This window comes from Physeter macrocephalus, chromosome 7 (assembly GCF_002837175.3).
Source record: "Physeter macrocephalus isolate SW-GA chromosome 7, ASM283717v5, whole genome shotgun sequence".
NCBI lineage: Eukaryota > Metazoa > Chordata > Mammalia > Artiodactyla > Physeteridae > Physeter > Physeter macrocephalus.
This window is the reverse complement of record NC_041220.1, coordinates 14,896,019-14,904,735: the sequence shown is the minus strand read 5'-3', so window position 1 is coordinate 14,904,735 and position 8,717 is coordinate 14,896,019. Positions and strand designations below refer to the sequence as shown.

Below are 8,717 nucleotides of genomic sequence, written 5' to 3'. Positions count from 1 at the left end.
AACCACAAAAAAAAAAAAAAAAAAAAAAAAAAAAATGCTATGCGTGCTTACTTATTGAGCATTTACCATGTCCCATATTCTGTTCATATAAGTGATTTTTTTTTTTTTTTTTTTTTTGCGGTACGCGGGCCTCTCACTGCTGTGGCCTCTCCCGTTGCGGAGCACAGGCTCCGGACGCGCAGGCTCAGCGGCCTCGGCTCACGGGCCCAGCCGCTCCGCGGCATGTGGGATCTTCCCGGACCAGGGGCACGAACATGTGTCCCCTGCATCGGCGGGCGGACTCTCAACCACTGCGCCACCAGGGAAGCCCCACGCACTTGTTTTTTAAAACTACATGAATTGATCAAATTCATCATAATATAAACTTATATTAGCCCCAAATTAATTTTAATTTAATTGGTGTTTAAATCTAAATTTCTTTAAGTATGGTTTTGTCCCAAACCACTGATGTAATCTTTACTGATCCATTAGGTAGTTTTTCACATTGTCTGGGTTTAGAATTTCTCATGCTTTTCCATGTGTCTCTCCCATCAATGGTGGAGCTATGAGGACATAATTATTAACAAGACTAGCGTACAAATAAGGTCATTTAAGCAAGTGGTATTTTGGATTGGAAAGATCCTTGAGGAAATCTAATCATAGCAAGCTTTATTTACAGTAAAATCTCTCCACCCAAAAAATAGTACCTCTGCTAAGTATTTTTTAAATCCATTTACATACTCTGGGAAAAGCAAAGAAACTAATATTTTCATTGGAAGGTGTCCACATGTGTAGTCATAGCGGAATGCATTAAAGCGTGTCATTCCTAGCCAAACTGTAAGGGCTGCTGTACTAAGAATGATGAATCAATTCATCAAAAATCTGATTAAAGCATAGAATTATTTTTAATATAAGGAATGATATGAAGGAATAAATATGGATCAATAACATAAACCAAAACTATACTTAATTCCACTGAAAATGGAATACACATCACATCAAATTCTGCCAGTATGTAATATGCTCATATTTATTGGCATTTAATTTCATAAAACTAATTCTAGGAAATTACTCAAAGCCATTTTCTGCCAGTTGTGAAAAGGTTAACTAATGAAGAAAATAAACAAGACATTTTTTAAAATCTATGAGATATGAAACTGGAATCTTTAACTATTTTCATAATCTGATTATTTCATATGACAATATATCTTTAAACTATTCTTTAGCCAAAGTTTGATGCCTGCTTCGTCTCAGAATTAAAAGCTTTAACAAAATAACTGAAGTTTTTGATATATAAATAACAAAATTCATCCATTTTTGACTTGAATATTATTACTTTAGACATTAAATCTTATATTTTAAAAATTATGGAAAAAGTCTAAATATAAATGCTATCGGTGGTTGCCTCTGGGTAGTGAAACTTGGTGTAATTATATTTTACTTCTATTTGCTTTTTGTGCTTTTCAAATTTTCTCTGAAAACATTTTACTTTTCTAATAAACTGAAAATTAAGAGTAGCATTTTTTGTATATATTAATACACATAACATTGTTATATACATTGGCATATACACATAACAAATATATTTGGAACAAATTAAACTTATGAACAATAACTCTTACTTATTAATTACTAGTAGCTAGATACTCTTCTGAATCCTTTATACGTATTTCATCCTCATAGCAACCATAGGAGTTAGGTACTATTATTTTCAGATAAGGAAATGAAAGTACAGAGTTAATATAACTTACAGTCATATAGCTGGCTAGTACAGGCAGAGCTAGATTTTGAGACCAAAATATTTGACTATAGAGCACATGTAAAATAAGTGGGTGCTTTTACAGAGTATATTATGAAAGTTTGTATCTCTGAAAATTTCTTTTCAAGCAAGTCTGATTCAGCCCAGTGTGGGTCTAATTCAGTTTGTAAACTTGATGATTTTTACGTCTTCACATAACTATTAGGTGAATAAGTTACAATAAGATAAAAAGATTGATCATAATAAAAGTCATTTCGGGATTAAGAGAGAAAACTCTAAACTTGATCATAAGGAAAATTTTCTTCAAATATTTTAATCTGAAACCATTACTTCTATGAAGATTTATAGCTTTCCCTACAGAAAAAGGCCTCCTAATAATAACATATCTTTCAGTATGTGAAAAAGAGTTTTAAAAAAGTCAAATTAAAATCTCCACAGAACCTAAATGAATTTCTTCTAGGTGAGACAGGCTGGGACCCAGGACCCTTTGCTGCAGTGTTTGCACCTGGACACACCTCTTCTCGAGCTACAAAATACAAGGAAACTGTATGGGACTAAAAATCACTGCATGCATGTGCGGTTAGGGCAAATTCTTGTCAAAAGACACAAAGAGGTCAAAAAACCCAATGGCCACTTTGGAAAAGCCTGGAGCAAAGCAGGGTACTGCGCATGCCCCCTGCACACAACACGACCGAAGGGGTGGGCAAAACACCTAAGCCACTCCTCCAGCCGACCCCTGGACACACCCCTACCCTCACCCCACATAAGGAACAAGCTCGCCCCTCCGCCCCGGGGAGAGCAAGCAAGCGAACCTGTTGTTCTCACTCCCCCCTGCTACAGCAGGGACCCCAGTAAAGCCTTGCCTGAATTTCTTATCTGGCTTCTTCTTCTTTTTTTTTTTTTAAATCTTTCAAATTTTGTTCTTTTATATTTATCTATTTATTTTGGCTGTACTGGGTCTTAGCTGCGGCACGTGGGATCTATGTTGTGGCATGCAGGCTTCTTTTGTTGCGGCATGCGGGCTTCTTACTTGCAGCATGCCTGCGGGATCTAGTTCCCTGACCAGGGATCAAACCCAGGCTCCCTGCATTGGGAGTGTGGAGTCTTACCCACTGGACCACCAGGGAAGTCCCGTGTCTAGCTTCTGATTAATTTCTATTGATTAAGGAGGCCAAGAACCCTGGTCGGTAACATAGGAAGAAAAATTTGAGAACATGTATATGGCTGTTCCATCAATACAAAGTCAAACATCCAAATTAAATCTGAAAAATAAAATATTCACAAATTTGGTTTAGATAAAACCAAACTTTTAGATATTTTTAATATCTAATTTTATATTTAAATTTAACCAAGGCACTTGATATAGGTACACCTTAATCAATTTTAATAGAGCCATCTTAATCAAAGCTACATACATTAAAAGAAAATGTTGATAATTTTTTAAACAAACACATTCAACATACCATAGTATTAAAATAATATGACAAAAAATACTGTGAAAAACATAGGCAAAATGAATACCACAGTGAGATAAACGAGGCACATTTTCCAAATTAGCATCAGTTGAACATCTCCTTTAATGAAATTTATTAGGCTGATAAGTCTTTCTACGTAGGATTTAATCTTTAGGGGGAGAAAACAGGGCATCTCTAGTTTTCTATCTGGTCATATTTCTTGAAAACTGCTTGGAGCCTCGTTGTTATATTTAATATAATTTTATATTACTTATAAAGCATATTATTTATACTATTTATTCAATTTATACTTTTTTGAAGTTTATACTGAACTTATACAATATTATATAGTATAATATGTGAATTGTACACATAATAATTAAATTAGTGTCGTCATTTCCGAACTTAGCCTCTGAAACACTTAAGCGTTTCTGACCTAAAGACAAGAGCATATTTCAGTTTTGAGTAAGAGATCCTGTTGGTGTACAAGGGGACAGAGACCTTAGAGTACAAGGAGAACGTCTAGTTATTTTAAGAGAAAGCAGAAACACCCCTAGGAAAATCAAAATCCTATCTATTTCACAGATAGTTCAATGTGATCCGCAGGAGCAAACAAGTATCAACCCCTCCTGGAAGAGAAATGAGTTGGTTCATTCCAACTTGAGCCAAAGTATCACCTGTTACACACAAATCCAAATATAGTACCTCCTGACAAAGAAAGAGTAGAGGCAAAGCTGGTGGACACCTGAGAGCACTGCCCCAGTAACTTGAGCTCAAGTTTTGCTTGTTATGGAGACAAATACACAGAAAATCCAGGCAGTGAACAAATCATGTTACCTCAATTTTAGAGAGTTCTTTGAAGATGACTTTTAAATCGCCTGATATGTTTTTTTGTTTGTTTTACTTTTTATTGTAGAATATTCAAACATGCACAAAATAGAAAGAATAATATAAAAAACTCCCAGTGTATCCATTACCCGGCCTCAGTGATTACCAACAATAATATAATTTTAAAGTTTTACGTATAGCTTTAAACAAAAATAAGTTTCATACATGACAAGATTTCCCAAACTATTTTTCAGGTTCAGTGAAAGAATGTGAATTTTAGTTTATCCATGTTACTCTTAAAGAGTTAGTAAAAAAAAAAAGAAAACAATTGGCGGGTTTTTTCAGATTGAAACTCTCAGGGTAAATAAATCTTCGTGAGGTGGCCAACGATGAAACTGGGCATGTTCAGAATTCACTTTTATTAGTCCAACCATGGAACGGACAGACTTTCAGGGACACATTAGTGCCAAAAGTAATCTCACTAGAAGCTGATGAAAAACCCAGAAGTTCAGTTTATTAATTTATAATAAAGGATACTTGTGAAGCAATCTGGAAGGTTCTGGTCATTTCACTTCTAGGAAAGTCTAATTGAAAAAGAAAATTTAGGTTAGAAGTTTGCTCAACAAGAATAGAATCAGAGTAAAATGAGGTGAATGAAGTGAAGGAGAGCCTCACCCTATTGGGGTAACCAGATGGGCTTTTCCCTTGCTGGGGACGACTTCAGTAGGTCACTTACGATGCTCATAACACACCTTCCCCAGTCCAGGGTGGGAGAGCACTAACAAGGGCTTTCTTTCAAACTTTTCCTAAAGCGGGAAGTTACTAATTTCTGCTTTTTTCCCATTACTAAAACACTTCACTATGAAGATATCCAATCTCTAAGCTTGTAGCTTACCTACCTGAGTAGCATTTTTTTTTTTTTTTTTTTTGCGGTACGCGGGCCTCTCACCGTTGTGGCCTCTGGCGTTGCGGAGCACAGGCTCCGGACGCGCAGGCTCAGCGGCCATGGCTCACGGGCCCAGCCGCGGCACGCGGGATCCTCCCGGACCGGGGCACGAACCCGCGTCCCCTGCATCGGCAGGCGGACTCCCAACCACTGCGCCACCAGGGAAGCCCCCTGAGTAGCATTTTAAATTAATGTCTTCCAGTGGAAGGAAACTCCTAGCCCCATTGCTGACGTTTAGGAAGCAATCTACTTAGAAACTATTGACTCCTGGGTGTGCCGTCTACCATCCCTCAGGTCATTTAGACTTGACTACAGGCAAAACACAAATACAGATTTTTCCTGTTTTTCCAGCTTTCAGAGAAAGGACTCTGGCTTTTTTCTGGGATTGTTAAAGAAAGACTAGCCTATAACTCAATCTCTATGGGATGGCTTCCCAAAGAATCAAAGTTCTCGCTTAGATTTTCAACTTGAACACCCAAAAAAATTTTTTTCTCATCTTTTTACAAGCTTATTGATTCTAATTAATATTTGTTTCTCTATAACATTGATAAAGCATACTTTGTTTCTCCTTTGTGCATGCACTTGCTACCAATTTGTTATTACTATCTTAGCTTTTCCTTATCAAAGGGTTGAGAATTTAAACAATTTCAAAGAGCTCTCAGATAATAGGTTTAGAATTTCTGTTTCATTAGCTCTTTGTCTCTCACAGTAAGTAACAAATGAGACACTTTAGTTAACAGAACCAGAGGTTTCGGACTTCTTTCATTTGTTATAAGTGGCTTTCTTTCTAACCCAACCCTAGCCAATCCATAAGAATTTGACTAGATCAAACAGCATGTCCACTGACTTTTTTTTTTTTTTTTTTGGCTGTGCCCCCCGGCATGTGGGATTGTAGTTCCGGGACCAGAGAGTGAACCCGTGCCCCCTGCATTGGAAGCACTGAACTGCCAGGGAAGTTCCCGACATGAATACTTAAAAATCAATTCCAACCCAAAGAATAATATTGGAGAGCACTCCATTGTACCCTTAAGGGCTGCCAACACATTCTGACTCTGGCATTTATAAAGAGCAGTTTCCTTCTCTGCTAGTATGTTCCAAGACGGTTGGCTAGTAGACCATGTAGTAACAAATGGTGGAGATGCTGAGGAATTTCTTGGGCTATAGCGTTATCAGTAAGAGCTCCAAAATAATGACATTTGGTTATCTTTGTGCAAATATAATGTTGGATGTAAATAATTTCACCAAAAATAATTCACTTCTTAGTTTTGAAGATAAAAAAATACCCTGGTGAGTTCCACAAAATCTAAGGCAATCTATTCTTTTTTTTCCTTCAGGTTTATTTACCTGTGTTTATTTTCTTATCTGTATAACTATAATCACTATTTGGATTGGATTGACAAATAATTTCTTTGAAGAGCCCACCTGCAAAATAACAATAAACATTATCTGACAATACCAGAGCATAATGTGTTTAGCTCAGACTGGCCTACACGTTGAGCATAAATGTAGTGCTTACTCTTCACATTTTTTCCCCTTAAAACACGTAAGCGCCACCACGTGGGTGGGAGGATACTATCTTGCAAATGAAACCTTGCAAGTAGTACCGGGCAACATGAGGAATGACCTTTCTATGTTATTTGTTTGACAAGTTTGCTATTGTTCTATGTAGTTATAACAACTGATTATAACGGTTAAGGTTTTTATTGAAATGCATTTTTGCTTCAGGGAATTTTAATTAACGATTGTGTTTTTGTGGGATGAAGCAATAGAAAGCGGAAAGTAGAAGGAATAGGGAAAAGAGTACGAGAGAGAAAGCAAAGAAAACAAAAGGGAAGAGATATGGAAACTGAAAAAGAAAGTGTGGAATGGGGGAAGGCAGAAATTTGCTTAGGAAAAAGAGCAAGATGGAGAAAAAAACACTCTGAGAGAATAGGAATAGTTTGGTTGGTTCTCATGGTAGTAAGATTATTTCTGGCAACAGGACCCCAAGCACGCTCCGAAGATAAAAGACTGCCATGTAGCTGCAGTGATATATTTTCAATTGCCATCATGTCCTCTTTACACTTTTTAACTTTTGCTCGTATTAATTTTTTCCATTGCTGCTACCAAAAGCTGTTGGTCTTTTCTTTTCTCTCACTTTCCTTTCAATCTTAAGATAATGAGACACCTGATCCTTTACTGTCATAAAGCCAGAAAAGAGGAGCAAACAGATGTTTAGGTGAAAGAAGAACGAGGTTTCAGGAACCTTCTGACCCTAATCCGTACCATCAGGTCATCTCCTAAGCTACAGTGCTGCTCTGCTAGGCTTCTGTCAGGCAAGGCTTTTGTAAATAATATCTCCAAGGAAGCAGTAGTTTAAATGCCTTGCCTATGGCTCGCCAGTGAGCAAATCAGTCAGAAATAGAACCCAGACCTCCTGACGTCAGATTCAATGTTCTTTCCACTTCACGATGCCTAAAAATACAAACAAATAAAAAACTCCCCAAAGCAAATAAAACCTTATCCACTTCCAAGTTGCACCTTAGAAGCCTGGCAAATAAAACCTTATCCACTTGCAAGTTGCACCTTAGAAGCCTGAAGGTTAGTAAGATTGATTTTTAAAATTCTAGCTTTTTAAATATAAGACACCTGACTTTGTAACAAATCAATCCATTTAAATGTATTTTCCTGAATAAAATGTTCTTAATATTCATGTTTAGTCTAATAATCTAGTAATACCCTATAATACTAGTTTCCAACTGTAAGGACCCTGAGGAAATTTTCTTCTATCACTTTTAAATAAAAATGTCTTCATCTGAAATGAGATCTTTTTTGGGGCTTTATTTATACATTTGAATGACTTCACTATATTCCATCAGTGCCACCCCTCCAAATCTGTCTTGTTGACTCTGGATCTCATTTTCAAATGTCACTTTCCTGGAGCAGCATTCTCTGACTCTTCAGAGTAAGTGATCCACCTCCACACACTGCATTTATTACTTCTAAAGCACCTGCACTTTCCATTCACAGCCCTTGTTATGATAGTAGTTACACAATAATATGAGTAATTATTGTTTAATGTCACCCTTGCCTTCCAGACCATAAGTACCATGAGGGCAGAATTTGTCTAGTTCACCAATATATCCCTAGCACCTATCACAGTGATTGACACATAGTAGGTGTTCAATAAATATTTACATAATAAGTGAATTTCTCTTGTGGGATGGAGCAATAGAAAAGGGATAAGTGTGTTTCTTGGTATAACTGCATGAAGTTTTTGCTTACCTAGTTTAAGAAGAATAACAAATAACAGTCCTCTTTTCTTCTGTGCCTACTGTTTACAATACACATCTAACCTTACATCTAAAAGGTTAGATGTTTTGTGTGCATATTCTCACAACAACCCTAAGAGGCAGCAACAATTTTAAATCATACTTCTGATGAGGACACAGATGTTTAAAAAGATTAAGTAACTTGTCCAAGGTTACCTAGCTAGGGGTTGAAGTTTGGCTGATATACGAACTTAGGAAATAAAAATGCAAAGAAAACATTATGCCTTTTTTTAAAAAAGAGTAATCTTCTGTTTTTGTTTTGTTTTTTATTGAAGTATAGTTGATTTCTCTCCTGGTTTTTTTTTTTTTTTTTTTTTTCGGTACGCGAGCCTCTCACTGTTGTGGCCTCTCCCGTTGTGGAGCACAGGCTCCGGACGCGCAGGCTCGGCGGCCATGGCTCACGGGCCCAGCCGCTCCGCGGCATGTGGGATCTTCCCGGA

At 37.0% G+C, this 8,717-nt stretch overlaps 1 protein-coding gene across 22 annotated transcripts in view; it reads left to right on the top strand.

The window, feature by feature from the left end:
- The first annotated feature begins 7,462 nt into the window (after positions 1 to 7,462).
- HPGDS (hematopoietic prostaglandin D synthase) overlaps positions 7,463 to 8,717 on the top strand; it is a 172,918-nt gene continuing 171,663 nt past the window's right edge. For 19 of the 22 annotated variants that reach the window (XM_055085829.1, XM_055085830.1, XM_028491608.2 and 16 more), the window contains exon 1: positions 7,463 to 7,546. The gene's annotated coding sequence lies outside the window, so the exon portion shown is untranslated. The remainder of the gene's footprint in view (positions 7,547 to 8,717) is intronic. The other 3 variants (XM_028491636.2, XM_028491637.2, XM_007100244.3) reach the window with 3 other exon arrangements.